This window comes from Oncorhynchus masou, chromosome 18 (assembly GCF_036934945.1).
Source record: "Oncorhynchus masou masou isolate Uvic2021 chromosome 18, UVic_Omas_1.1, whole genome shotgun sequence".
In the NCBI taxonomy this organism is placed as follows: domain Eukaryota; kingdom Metazoa; phylum Chordata; class Actinopteri; order Salmoniformes; family Salmonidae; genus Oncorhynchus; species Oncorhynchus masou.
In genome coordinates this window covers 49,674,230-49,689,108 of record NC_088229.1, presented here as the reverse complement: position 1 = coordinate 49,689,108, position 14,879 = coordinate 49,674,230, and the positions used below count along the sequence as shown (strand labels likewise).

Sequence of the window (14,879 nt, the reverse complement as noted above, 5' to 3'; positions counted from 1 at the left end):
CCACAACAGAGCCATCCGTATGTGTGAGGGTGCGTGTGCATGATAGTGATATAAAATATGTCATAGTTTCCTTTTTCATGATCGCAATCTTGTGAAACCCGAACCCTCCAAGATCCCCCCCACTGTTCCCCAATAGCTGTCCCTCAACCATTTGAGACCCCTCCCACAGCCCCCCCAAACAAAAAATAAAAAATACAATTAATTCCATTCCCCACCCCCAAGAATCCTCCAATGCACCAACAACCAAAAATAAGGAACTAAAGAGAAAAAAAAGACAGACGAAAACAGCAAACAATGCAAAAAAAGAATAAAACAATTGCATGTATGTGTGTGTTCTTGTATGTGTTTATTTGAATGAGAGTGTGTGTATATGCATGTGTACAAACACCTGCACGGCATCAGCCTCAGGCAAACCAGCATTAGTTGTAGTTGTAGTGTCATTCAAATGTACTTTAATTATGTTTTATTTTTCCTTTTTTTTCCTTTATCTTTTCACCATCATTCTCTCTCTCAACACAACAACTCCACTCCCACTTGTCTCCAATTCCACATACCAACCCTCAGCTGCCCTCAGCCCATACCATCTATCTCTGCTGGCCATCCACTTTGTGTTTCTACGCAACACCTATCTTTCAACTATGCTATGATGTCTAACGTACAATTTCAATCTATCTAATCGAATAGAATCTATAGATTGCGTGTTGAAGATAATATACTAATACTCTTAGTGAAAGTATTTATTAATTGACTGACCCATCTCTCCAGATCTCCTAACAGTACTATTTCTAGGGTAAATCTTTAGATCAATGCTATGCATTTTCAGCCATTCCTGAACCTGAGACCAGAAATGGGCTACCTGAGGGCAATACCAAAATAAATGGCCTATTGATTCTGTATCCTCACAACAAAATCTGCAGAAATTCGATGACTTCATTCCCCAAATATTCAACATTTTGTTGGTGGCAAGAATTCTATATAATAATTTTAGCTGAAAAGCACAAAGTCTTGAATGTTGCGTTGTTTTATATATCAACTCATACACCCTGCACCATGGAATTGGTACATCAAACATCTCTTCCCAACCATTTTTCAATCTGTATGGCACAGTTGTCAACATCCTGGTCCTCAAATGAAACTGGTATACTTTCCTATTTATGCTATTTTTATTCCTCCGCCAGTTTTGATCCCATATTGGGCAGACAGACCAGTTCCCTACCTCCGCCCACTGCCACCCGCCTTCTCCATTTTTGGGGCAATGCTGTAATCAATTGGTTGTACTCTTGGATTGAACAGATCTTTCCGTACAATTCTGATAACACCATGAAAGGACATAACTCTACCATTACAATTAAAAATGTAATTTAAAAACAAAATACCATTTTCAAACATCTTTCCCATAAAAACAGGTATTTTATCAACCAGCACATTTGAGTTCAGCCATTATATTTATTGTAATATTTATTCTATCGTTTCAGGAGGATGAAATTGAAATTGTAGCCAGCTCTGCAATGCTTGTTTGATAAAGACAGATACTTTGAAAAAAGTATCATTTTGAGACATGGCAATCTGCACAAAGGCAAAAAGGCCATTTTTAAACAATGGATGAGCTTTTCTTATTAATCTACTTGAAACATTTAAGGTTAAATTAAAACTTTTTAATTAGTGAATCTTTTAAAGAGGTTTAGTTCTTTTATATTTAATAATCTCAACCCACCCAACTCCTATTCATTATATAGATAGGCTTGTTTAATTGTGCCTGGTTTAGCGTCCCAGATAAAGCAAAATATTTTTTGCTCATATGATTTGAAAAACGAATCATCAGGAGTAGGCAGCGCCATAATTAAGTGAGTAAACTGAGATATGACTAAGCAGTTAATCAGGGCAATTTTTCAATAAATATACAGGTATTTACCTCTCCATGGTTGCAGGATCTTGTCTATTTTTACAAGTTTTCTATTGAAATTCATTGTGGAGAGCTTATTTATATATTTTGTGATATGAATACCGAGTATGTCTACTTCACCATCAGCCCATTTTATAGGTAAGCTGCAAGGTAATGTAAAAGTTGTATTTAAGGATCAAATACATAATATTGTACACTTGACTTAATTAGGTTTTAGTCCAGAGAGTCCAGAAAAGTTATCTACATCTTCAATGAGACATTGCAGGGATCTAGCGTATGGACTTAACATAAAATTTGAGTCATAGGCATACACCTTTGTTTTTAAGCCTTGGATTTCTAATCCTCTTATGTTGTTATTGGATCTGATGATAATGCAATAACATGAAATGTCCCCTCATTCATTATTAAGTACAGCTGTTTTCTTATTTTCCTTGATCTTTGCTCAGCTCCAGAAGGTTTGCATTTGAGAGTGTTTATTATAATTTGTCATTTCACTGTGTGAAGTTGTTATTTCATCATTTTATTATTACTGCTAAGCTCGGTACTAATTAACTTTCAGAATTGGGATTTGAACCCACGCCTCCATGGGAGACTGCAACCTGAACGCAGCGCCTTAGACCACTCAACCATCCTGACTACAGCACAGTAACTGGGTATTGGGTTAACGAGTATGGGGTAAAAGTAGAAATAGGCACAGCCTTCTAAAATCACCACAGAGACCAGTAAATTTATGCACGATATTGACTTGCACTTTCAATAGTCATTTGTTTATATCAATGAAAAACTCCAGTCATTGATTTAACCACGATATGGCCTTCAATGGGAAAAGAGTAGTAAATTGTCATTGAATGAACGCTAAACTGGCCTCAGAATATGGCCATTCTGATATAAATGATAAAATTCCTCAGATAAGACTGAAAAAGTGTCTTTAAATATCTGCAACCATCAGGGTAAGAGTGACAACAGGTCCATATGGGGGAAATCTTAACAAATGGCTTAATGGGTATTTTCAACGCAATCGTGTTATTATTCATTTTTAGGGTTTAACAAGGCAGCTCACCTGTGACCTGTGGCTTGACATTTTATGCAGCGACTTTGATTACCCTGCAGACGATATTTTTGTTCTTCCCGCCAATACAATCCACTGACAACGACGTGTCATTTATTTTACAAAGGTGCATGAAATGCAGGCGCTAAAAAGTTGTCAGGAGTGGGTTTCAAACCATGCCTATAGAGGGGAGTCTGCGACCTGAAGGATGTAATGGGGCGGCAGTGTAGCCTAGTGGTTAGAGCATTGGACTAGTAACCGTCATTGAAAAATAAGAATTTGTTCTTAACTGACTTGCCTAGTAAAATAAAGGTAAAATAAAAAGGATTTAATGGTTATTTTCAATGCAATCGTGATTTTTTCTTTTTCTTTTAGGGTTAAACAAGGTTTCTCACCTATGACCTGTGGCTTGACTTAGATGTGGCCAGTTCGATTACCCAGCAGACTTTAAGAGTGTCTTCAGAATATGGCCATTTTGACATGAATTGGCGTCGTGTTGGCTGTAGGCTTATTGTGTGGGCAGGCATAAGCTATGGACAACGAACACAATTGCATTTTATCAATGGCAATTTGAATGCACAGAGATACCGTCACGAGATCCTTCGGCCCATTGTCGTGCCATTCATCCGCCACCCTCACCTCATGTTTCAGCATGATAATGCATGGCCCCATGTCGAACGGACTGCATACTCACCAGACATGTCACCCATTTAGCATGTTCGTGTACAACAGCGTGTTCCAGTTCCCACCAATATTCAACAACTTCGCACAGCTATTGAAGAGGAGTGGGACAACATTCCACAGGCCATAATCAACAGCCTGATCAACTCTATGCGAAGGAGAAGTATCACGCTGCATGAGGCAAATGGTGATCACACCAGATACTGACTGGTTTTCTGATCCACGCCCCTACCTTTTTTTAAGGTATCTGTGATGAACAGATGCATATCTGTACTCCCAGTCATGTGAAATCCATAGATAAGGGCCTAATGAACGTATTTAAATTGACCGATTTCCATTTATGAACTGTAACCCAATAAAATCTTTGAAATTGTTGCTTGTTGCGTTTATATTGTTGTTTGTACACATTTGAGTGTATTGACTTTACCTGTTTCACTGACGGCAGGGGTCTGGTTCTGGGAAGGTGTTGGAGTGCAGTGGTTTTTCTTGTTGACCTTCTTTGTACACTGGGTAACAAACAGTCATTTATACAATAGGGGAAATTGCACACAAAAGGTATCAGTGTTTACCATCATACTGTACGTAATGAATAAAAATAATCTTTATAATTCGTATTTTGATGACATATGTACCTTTGGGTTGAGTCCACAGAGAGCACTGAATCTTCCTCTCTTCTTTTCCTTTCTACCAGTTGTTGGAAGCTCAGAATTACCTACCTCGTCACTGCCAAGTGCATTGTGTGATGACAACTGGGTCATGGAGGGAGGTGAAGAGCTAGCCTCATTGCATTTTAGTTAGTAGTTCCCTCGTTAATAATTTGACCAGGGCATCGTCAAATGCATAATCCGTTGACTTCATTGCAGCCTGGTGCAACTTCTCTGACCCGAATTCTTGAAGAAGCCACTTGTAGACAGCCTTGAAAATCTTTTTGATTTTTAGATTCTGGGGGTAGGCTTGAGTTGGTTCAAGGCCTGAGGTGCCACAGAACTCAGATAGAAGTTGCAACATTGAAATAGATAACTTTTTTTCCATAAACAAGCTCTAAATCATGTTTGATGCACTCTGGATGTAAGATTTTGCTGTGCTGTCTATTTGAGATGCAAGGAACATTGTGGACAGTTTTCAGCAAGTTGCAACATTGAAATAGAGAAGAAGAAAAAATCCATAAACAAGCTCTAAATCATGTTTGATGCACTCTGGATGTACAATTTATGATGTGCTGTCTATTCGAGATGAAATGAACATTGTGTACAGTTTTCAGCAAGTTGCAACAATACAGAAATAACTTTTTTCCAATAAACAAAGATGTAAATCATGTTTGATGCATTCTGGATGTACAATTTCTGCTGTGCTGTCTATTCAAGATGAAATGAGCACTGTGGACAGTTTTCAGCAAGTTGCAACATGGAAATACAGAAATAAGCACTTTTCCAAAAACAAGCTCTAAATCATGTTTGATGCACTCTGGATGTACAATTTTTGCTGTGCCGTCTATTCGAGATGAAACATGAACATTGTGGACAGTTTTCAGCAAGTTGCAAAATGGAGATATTGTTCACGTATCTCCCAAGAAACGCCTTCACCTACTCATCCGTTACGTGGGGATTATACATGTTGACTGTTATTACTCTGAAATTATTCTTGGCCAAGCTAGACACTTCATAGTGACACAATGGCCTCGTACCTCCCACCTCTCTTGCCTTCTTCATGATCTCATCATGTTTATCTTCTTTATGAAAAGTCACATCATAGGCCAATTCCATCGGGTTCCCTTGTAGGCATAAAACGTCTTTTACCTCCAGCTTCATAACCCCCATCAGAATTGTTCTTCCAAATGTCTCTCTCCCAAAAGGTTCCATCTCCTTGTTTTTCCACGTAAACCTCAAAGTATTTACCATCCCGATCCCTGGGATTGACTTGTTTGGCGTGTACCGAGCCATTTCTACCTTCTCAATGACAAGCACACCAAACAACAAAATAAACAGCTCTCTAAACAAGAAGCCACTGAAAAAATAATTTTGGGGCAAAACGATTCCTTCAAAACTGTATCGCCCTCCGGCCTTCGACTTCCAGCGAGGCGAGCTCTGGGGCACCACTGTACCAAGCTTGGTCTTAGCCGGAAGGCCGAGAAGCGATAACCCACAAATGGAACCCTGCAACCGCCGGGCCCCCGGGGGTCTCGACAGACCTCAGCGGGTTAGCAAAAGCCGGCTCCTCCCTCCCTCCCTCCCAACGTTTCCCCGGCGACAGGCAGGTGTTTTTTGGGGAAAAAGTCACTAATGCGTCTTTATTAAGTCACTAGCTCTTCACGCCTAGTGCCACTATTTGTTCAAAGCCCTCGGCAAATACGCCAGCCAGTCGTCCGTCATCGGGCTTGAACTCAATTGCCCGAGCGACGACTTACTTCTAGTGGAAAAATATGCCCGCCCGCCCGCCGGTCATCCGGCTCAAAGTCAAAGGCCTGAGCAAAAAGACTCGGCGGCTGGGTCATCTCTGTATATTTCTCTTGAAACAAGATACCGGGCTCAGCAAGAAGCAAAGCCCCTCCAAAAATACGTTGAACTCGTAAGTGTTCCTCTCCACGGAAGTCATTAGTAAAAGGCGAAAGGCTTGTGCGTAATGAAGAGAAACCAGAGTCGTATGGAAGTCAGAGGTCGGGGCCCGAGACACACTCTGTGCAATCTAGGCGGGGTCCCGCGGGTGCTCCCGGAACCCTATCTTCCAAGTTTTCGGGGGCTGTGGATAAAAAGAAGGTCACAGACACAGAGACACAGAGACAGAGAGAGAGAGAGAGACAAACACACACACACACTGGCCCAAGTAAAATGGTGGGAAACGGGGGACCCCATTGAAGGGCGCTTCACCCTTTTTTCAGTTTGAATGTTTCTTTCCTTCTCTTCTTCTGCTAGCTAGATAGCTTGCTGTTTACATAGCTTTGTAAATGAGTATTTTTCCTTGACAACGGGAGAAAAGTGTTGCACCGTTCCCGGAGGTACTGCAATACCGGGTCGATGCGTGGAGCGGACGGAGCAAGCCCCATTTCCGACTCCCTGTTCGAAAAATCCATTTAATATGTAGTCCCCCGATGGGGGACATATCAGATATTAAACTGATAAGAACAGATTTTTTATTTTTTTATTATTATTCTTTTTTTACCATTCATTTTAAACACTTCACATTTTCCAAAATACTGTACATTTTCAAGACATGGAAAAAACCAACACAATCAAATAGAAAATACACTTTGGCCAGACACTGCCACAAGGCCTCTTAATCATAAAGGTACTTCCAGCGTTCCTTAGAGGCATGGAAGCCGTATTTGTCCACATCAAATTCAAACATTTTCCTTAGATCAGCTCTAACCCTACTGACCACTCCACCCACACCCCAATCCACATTGGATTTAACCAAAACCACCCTTGAATCCCACAGAGCCGTCTTCCTCAAGGAAATCAGGAGCCAAGTTAAAAGGGAACCCCTACCGCTCCTTATCCCCAAACACCGCCTCAACATAATTGCATCAAAAGATGGAAACCCCAGCACCTGGAAGAAAGAGCCCAAATCCCCCCAAACCCTCCTGGCAAAGGAGCACTACCAAAAAGTGTGCCGGAGCGTCTCCTCGGCTTTACACCACCCCCTTGGGCATACCTTGACCTTTGACAGGCCGTGTCTGTAAAGGACCTCCCTAACTGGCAGACGCCCATGTAAACATAACAATTTTAGATCCTTCAACATTTTAGAGAGACCATTCTGCTGAATCGTCTTCCACACCTCCGGCCCCACCCCATAGACACCGACAGGACCGCGCTTAGCCACCAAGGTCCTGAATAAAGGACTTTGATCCATGCAAAGCAGACCCTCCTGGCACTCAGTATGCCTTCTGCTCCACTTCACTGCATGTTGGAAATGAGCCGAGAAGGGATTCCAGTTGGGAGTTGTCCCATGCTACCAACCTTCGCAGAGGGAAGGATAGCCAAAACAAAACAAAAGCCTTGAAGCCATGGTTACACGGGTTAACCAGACTTTTACATAGTGAAGAAAAGAAAATAGTGTCCAACTTCAGAGGGAGGTCAGGAACTCCCCTTCCTCCCTCCTCCACTGATTGCACCATCCAGTCCCTTTTTATATACTCATAGCTCCCCCAAACAAAGGAAAAAATAGTTTGCACTAAATCCTTCCTGTAACGAGGAGGCAAAGGAAAAACATAAGGCAAATAAATCAAGGACCGAAGAATGTCTGCTTTAATGACAAGAACCCGTCCACTCATAGAGAGCTGACGAGCTTTCCAAAGCCCCACCCTGGTGCGCACTTTCGCGATCCTCTGCCCCCAGTTGATGCCCTTGCTACCTGTCCCTTCAAAATCCACTCCCAAGACTCTCATAGGCCCCGAGCAGAGCGGGAGGCCACGGAGGCCTTCCTCTCTCCCAGCCCACGGTCCAAAAAACTTAACTGAGGATTTCCCCAGGTTGACCCTAGCCCCAGATGCCTGTCCGAACTCCCCCAGGACCTCCACCACTCTGGCGACACTCCCCTCGGACGTCAGAAACAAAGTCATGTCGTCCGCATACTGGGAGATCTTGACTTCAGAAGAGCCCCCGCCAGGGGGCCGGAGGCCCTTAATACGAGCGTCTGCCCGGATAGCTGCTGCCAGAGGCTCCATGTACAACACAAAGAGCAATGGAGACAACGGGCAGCCTTGACGTACCCCAGTCTGCTGAGGAACCACCTCCCCTACATGCCCATTTACTAAAACCCTACTTCCCACTGCCGTATATAGAATCCCCACCCACCTCAAAAACCCAGCCCCAAACCCCATCCTTTCCAAAACTGAAAAAAGAAACCCATGGTGCACCTTATCAAAAGCTTTTTCCATGTCTAATCCCACCAACATGAGGTGCACCCCTCTGTCTTGGGCCCAAGCAATACAGTCTCTAATCAAACTCAGGTTCCAATGTATGGACCTCCCCTCCACCCCACAGGTCTGGTCCTCATGTATGACATGGGGCAGAACCTTCCTTAGACGGCCCGCTAGGACACGGGCTACCACCTTATAGTCTGAACACAAAATTGTACTGGGCCTGTAATTCTCCAGGTTGTCCCATTCCCCTTTCTTGTAAAGCAGTGTCAAAACCCCCTCCCTCATTGAAGACCCCAGGAGCCCTGAGTCGTACACCGCTTTAATTACCGAAAGAAAATCTCTCCCCAAAATCTCCCAGAAGGTGACATAAAACTCCCGCGGAAGCCCATCGTATCCTGGCACCTTGTTGGCTGGTAAACCCCGCAAAGCAGCCTCAACTTCCTCAAGCTCGAAAGGGCGATCGAGATCAGAGGCCGCCTCCGGGGGAACCTTTTTCCTCAAAAACCCCAGAAAGACACTTTCTTTCAAACCATCTATGTCCATCTCCCTAAAGGATTCTTGGTAGAAAGAGGACGCTGCTTCCACCATCCCCTTTGGGTCAGAAACCATTCCCCCCCTTCTGTTCGCAACTGGGCAATAACTGCTTTGGCCAGGGCAACTTTAATCTGTTTAAAAAAATATGAGCTGCTAGCCTCACCAAACTCAAACTTATCTCTTTGACACCTGAAGAGAAAGTCCCTGGCCTTCCCCTGAAAATACATCCCCAACTTACTTTTTAAACCCTCCATCCTCTCCACATCCCTCCCCTCACCCTTATTCTCAGCTGACACCAAGGCAGTCAGCTCCCCCTGAAGCCGCTGAAAAACCTTCCTATCTGCTCGGGCCTTAGTGACACAGTGTGAAATGGCCAGGGTACACACATTGCGCTTTACACACTCCCACCATTCAACTAGGGAACCAAAAACATGCTTGAGATCCCCCCCAAATCTCGTAATTGGATTTAAAAGCCTCCCTAAAAGAAAGATCGGCCAAAATTTTGGAGTTTAATTTCCAAAAGCCTCTGACGAATATCAGCACATCTATCGAGAACAACTACCTGAACTTGGCAATGGTCAGAAAACCAAACCGGAGACATAGTAACTTGTGAGATTGGCACAGAAACTGGTAAAAAAATAAAATCTACACGACTACGGGAACCCCTTGAGTTTGCCCATGTCATACCCTCCCCATTGGGGTCGCAGACTCGGAAAGAGTCCCTCAAAGGAAAATCTTTAACTACAGAAACCAAATAGGGTAGGCTAAAATCCCCAGTGACTTCAAAAGAGACATTGAAATCCCCGCCCAAAACCACAGTTCGATTAGTAACACAAACATCTGGCAGAGCCAAAAAAAGATATTTTCTACCTCATGGTTCAGCAGGAGCATAAATGTTAACAAAACGAAACTTCGCCCCCCTCCAGTCTGCATCAACCACTAAAACCCTCCCTTGTATGACAGAAAAGAAACCCACCACACAAAAGTCCCTATCCCCAAACAAAATCCCCACTCCAGAGGAGTGCACTCCCCCTATCTCCCATCTGGACTCTCCTTTCGCCCACCCCCTTGTAAACACAGAAACATCCCCCATGTCCCTTATATGCACCTCTTGTAAAAAACAGAACTGGAAGGAGACACAGGAAAGGTACTGAAACACCCCTCCTCTCTTCCCCATATCCCTTAATCCCCTTACATTCACTGTTACAACTGTAAAGAAACCCATACCAATGAAGAAGAAACTAAACAAGACCACCCAGTCTCTATACGGTGAGGGAAGGGAAAGAATACTCTATACTGTCTGTCAGATAGGAGCCTCCCCCATCCCGAAGCCACTCACCCCTTCCAGGTATAGGTCACTATTCGGCGTGCCTGGTGCCACGAATGAGCGTTCAGGGCTGGAAAAGTCCTCACAGGTTAATACCTGTCCACAGACCTGTGATGCTTCCCCAGGACTGGAAGAGTGGTCTCCCCTGGACCGTACCTGTGCACAGTCCATTGAACCCTCTTCAGGATTGGTATCCATCTCCAACGTGCCTGTCCCAGGAAGCTCAGGAACCAAACAGGCCCCATGGACCTGCTCCCCAGACCCCCCACCGAGGTTTCAGAATCCGCCACCGCAGGAACCTTCGAAACCACGGGATCCTGGTTCTCAGCCCCCACATCTGACCCTTCATCCCCGGTATCCGGGTTCAGCACTAAAAACCGGTTGGAGATGGCCACCGCTGGCTTCTTATGCTCCTCCACCGCCACCCGGTCAGTAACCTTCCTCGACTCTCCATTATCTGAAGATGCCGATCCAGTCGACCCGTCCGCCGAGGACGACCTCATCTTCCAGGTAGGGGTTCGGGTAGCTGGGTCGTCTGACATCTCACTCATCAGACTATCCTCCCAGGCTCACGTCAGCAGCTCCATCTCCTCCTCAGTCCCCTTCGGACAGACCTCCTTTACTGCACTTCCCCCCGGGGATTTTGCCACCTCCACTCCCGCCGCTCGAATTTCCTCAAGAACCTCCACTATTTGCCGGAGGGGAGATCCCGCCACGCCTTCCTCAGGGCCGTCGCCGGCTGCCTCCGCATAGGTCTGTTGTCTATTGGGGCAGTCTTTAAACAAATGGCCCTGCTTCCCACAGCCATTGCAGACTCGAGCCTCCCTGCAGTTGGCTGCCCCGTGACCTGGTTTCCCGCAATTCCTGCACTTCAGCAGGTTGCACCCCGTGGCCACATGACCGAAGCTACGGCAGTGTCTACAAAACTTGGCTGGCCTGAATAAAATAGGTACCCCCGGTCCGCTCCAATGGAGAAATAGGCTGGTGGGTGAACCGACTTATCAGCTCCTTCCGGATCCCTATTCAGTGTGACACGGAACTGTCTTAATTCCAACCGGCACAAGGGGTAAACCTGGAAGTTTGAGAACGGCTCACTGGCTGCCTTCTCTTTGCAGGTGTCCATACATCTCCTGTACAAGGCCTCACTGTTTAGGGACAGGTCATAGCCCTCCGCCGCCATGTTCCCGCTGCAAGCAGTAAACGTGCCCTGGGTCCCCCAGACGCCTCACCGGAGCTACCCTCCACCAAAATGTGAGGGGCTGAAGCAAACAGGGAGGCAAATGAACCCCCCCCCGCCGATCTCTTAGCCCCCACCTCCCCCTCCACACCCCCCTCCCTCTCACTTCCTGTCGAGCTCCCCCTCCTCTTCCCTTTCTTCTTTGGTGAAGGAGGTAGTGGGGAGACACCACCTCCCTTCCCCGCTAGCTCCTCCACCATTTCCATTAGTTCTTCCACGAGGAAGCTCGACAGGCTGTCCCCCCACTCCTTTACTCCATCTTCTTTTTCCACTCCTGTTCCCGTCTCCACTTCTCCCTCCGCTCCCGTCACCGTTCCCTCTTCCACTCCTTCTCGCACCACTGTCCCCTTCTCCCTCTTCTCCGCTCCTTCACCTTCTTCCACCTCCTTTTTCTTCTCTCCTTCTTTTCCAGTCTTTCCTTCTCCTCGCCTCTTTCTTCTCATCCTCTTCCTGTGCCGTCTTTTCCCCTGTGCCATCCATGCTATCCGCACGCTTCCTTTCTCTTCTCCCCCCATCCCCCGCTCCCACTCCAGCTGCAGATGCGTATGACCTGTGACAGGCCGGGCAATCACGTCACAGGTGTACTTTCGGGCCACACCCGTGGCAAGCCTTGGGCTCGTCACAATCCTTGGCCTCGTACTCTCCCGACCCACAGAATCAACACTTCTTGGTGTTGCACGAGGCCAGGATATGGCTGTAGGCCATACAATGCCTGCAAAACGGAGGCTGACGGGCATATTATAGCGTCCCCCTATCAGCCCCCAGGGAGAACATCGCCGGAGGATGGAGGTAGCCATCCACACTCTTCGGTTCCTCACTGAGTAACACCTGGAACCCTCTCCTCCCGATCCAGAAACCCAGGGAGTCCCTGAGGGACCTCGCTGAGGAGACATTGTCCACGTACCTCCCCAGAAAGGCCCTCACTTCCTCTTCCTTCATGTGCGGATTATACATGTTTATGGTGACCACCCTAAAGTTGTTTCATGCCAGGCTGGTCACCGCGTAATGGCACAGGGGTCCTTCTTCTTTCCCTTCCCTCACCGTCTTCATAATCCCATCATGCTGTGTTGCGGACTGCCCAGTTTTGAAAGTCATTGCAGAGAGATTAAATGTGATAGAGAATCATTGCTGAGAGAGGAGGCTGATGGCTGTGGTTAATTTACTATGTTAGTTGTTGGTAGCAGTTGGTATGTTCAGTGAGTTTGTTTGCTCAGATAGAGCTTATACCCTGCTACAACTCAACTCTCCGTGATGTGAAAAAGGTATGGACTGTAGGTGCGAGTAAGGATGACAACAGACAGAATGTGGTACCGTTTACAAGGACTTTATTCCTTTACACGGTAATATGGGGAAAAGGGGCTGGACAGAACCAAAGCAAAGAAAGTAAATCTCAATGCCCCCCCTCTCCTATCTTACCTGCCTAACCAATACTTACCTAATTTACCACCACCTGGTGCCCTAACCAAAATACAGGGGGTGGTCCGCCCAGGTCTTACCTATTGTGCCTAGACAGTGAATATACTATGGGTATATGTATGCCCGCGGGCCTCTTGCCTAAGCACTCCCTAGGTGCCTTCCCCTTCCCCCCTGGGAACAAATGAAACAGGAGAACAAATAATTTCTCAAACAAACTAAGAAACAAAGGACATCAAATAAGCTCTATCTGAGCAAACAAACTCACTGAACATACCAACTGCTACCAACAACTAACATAGTAAATTATCCACAGCCATCAGCCTCCTCTCTCAGCAATGATTCTCTATCACATTTAATCTATCTGCAATGACCTCCCAGCAATCAAAAAATCTCCTGAACAGAACACTGGCTTTTATATAGCTTCAGAATGAATGTGTAACTGGAGACAGCTGTGTCTTGACGAGGGATGCGGGATCAGCTCTCCAATTAGCCATGGAGTCGATCAATCAGCTGCTTGAGGGATTTCAGGAAGCCATTTCCTGAAATAAACACATGCAAATACACAAACTACAACACAAATTGGGGAACATGCTGTTCTTCCATACCTTAAGGGAACATTTCGACATTTGCCATATGGTTAGTGAGAAAGTCCATATTGCAAATGTACGGTCCCTTACTAGACGTCCGAAAACATTTGTAAAATTCGGGGATGGCGTCGCCCGAGCGGTAGGGCCGGATCTACCGGGAAGTCATCAAATGAACTTTGTCTGACATTCGGTTTTCGTTTAACCTCTTGAAACTCCCCATCCCGGATCCGGGATCGTGACTAAAGCCTCAGGCTCATTAGCATAACGCAACGTTAACGATTTCTGAAAATCGCAAATAAAATTAAAATAATGCGTTTGCTCTCAAGCTTAGCCTTTTCTTAACAACACTGTCATCTCAGATTTTCAAAATATGCTTTTGAACCATAGAAATTGACTAATTTGTGTAAGAGTATGCAAAGCTAGCATAGCATTTTGTGTAGCATGTAGCACGCAACATTTTCACAAAAGCCAGATAACCAAATAAATAAAATCATTTACCTTTGAAGAGCTTCTGATGTTTTCAATGAGGAGACTCTGTCACATGCCAAATGCGCAGTGTTTCCTGAAAGCGTCTGTGTGTAGGAGAAATCGTTCCGTTTTCTACATTGCGCCTGGCTACTGAAACGAACCGAAAATGCAGTCACCTACAACGTAAAACTTTTTCCGGATTAACTACATAATATCGGCCGAAACATGGCAAACGTTGTTTGGAATCAGTCCTCAAGGTGTTTTTTCACATATCTCTTCATTGACATGCAGTTCGTGGAAGCTTGCTTTACTCTCTGTATTGTTTGGAAAAATACTGGCAGGTGACTTTTGCGCACCAATTTCGGCGCAGGACACCGGGCGGACACGTGGTAAATGTGGTCTCTTATGGTCAATCTTCCAATGATCTGCCTACAAATACGTCACAATGCTGCAGACACCTTGGGGAAACGACAGAAAGGGCAGACTCATTCCTCTTGCGTTCACAGCCATATAAGGAGATCATGACAAACAGAGCCTCAAAAATCCTTGTCATTTCCTGGATGCCATCTCATCTTGGTTTTGCCTGAAGCTCACGTTAAAGGGCACGCACAGAGAAGATCTTTGTATTTCTGGACACGTCAGAGTGTTTTCTTTCGAACAGTAGCAATTATATGCATAGTCGAGCATCTTTTTGTGACAAAATATCTTGTTTAAAACGGGAACGTTTTTCATCCAAAAATGAAATTGCGCCCCTAGAGTTCCAAGAGGTTAATAAAATAATCAAATTTTGGTCATTTTTCCGCTATCCCGGAAAATCCCA

The 14,879-nt window shown here is 45.3% G+C and overlaps 1 non-coding gene and 1 pseudogene across 1 annotated transcript; both read right to left on the bottom strand.

Annotated features, from left to right (window-relative positions):
* Positions 1 to 6,154: 6,154 nt before the first annotated feature.
* On the bottom strand, positions 6,155 to 6,271 carry LOC135505329 (U5 spliceosomal RNA). Its single transcript, XR_010450262.1, has one exon. It is a non-coding gene; the product is annotated as a U5 spliceosomal RNA (small nuclear RNA).
* Positions 6,272 to 6,602: 331 nt separating this feature from the next.
* Positions 6,603 to 6,826, bottom strand: LOC135505313 (U2 spliceosomal RNA; annotated as a pseudogene).
* Between the last annotated feature and the right edge of the window lie 8,053 nt (positions 6,827 to 14,879).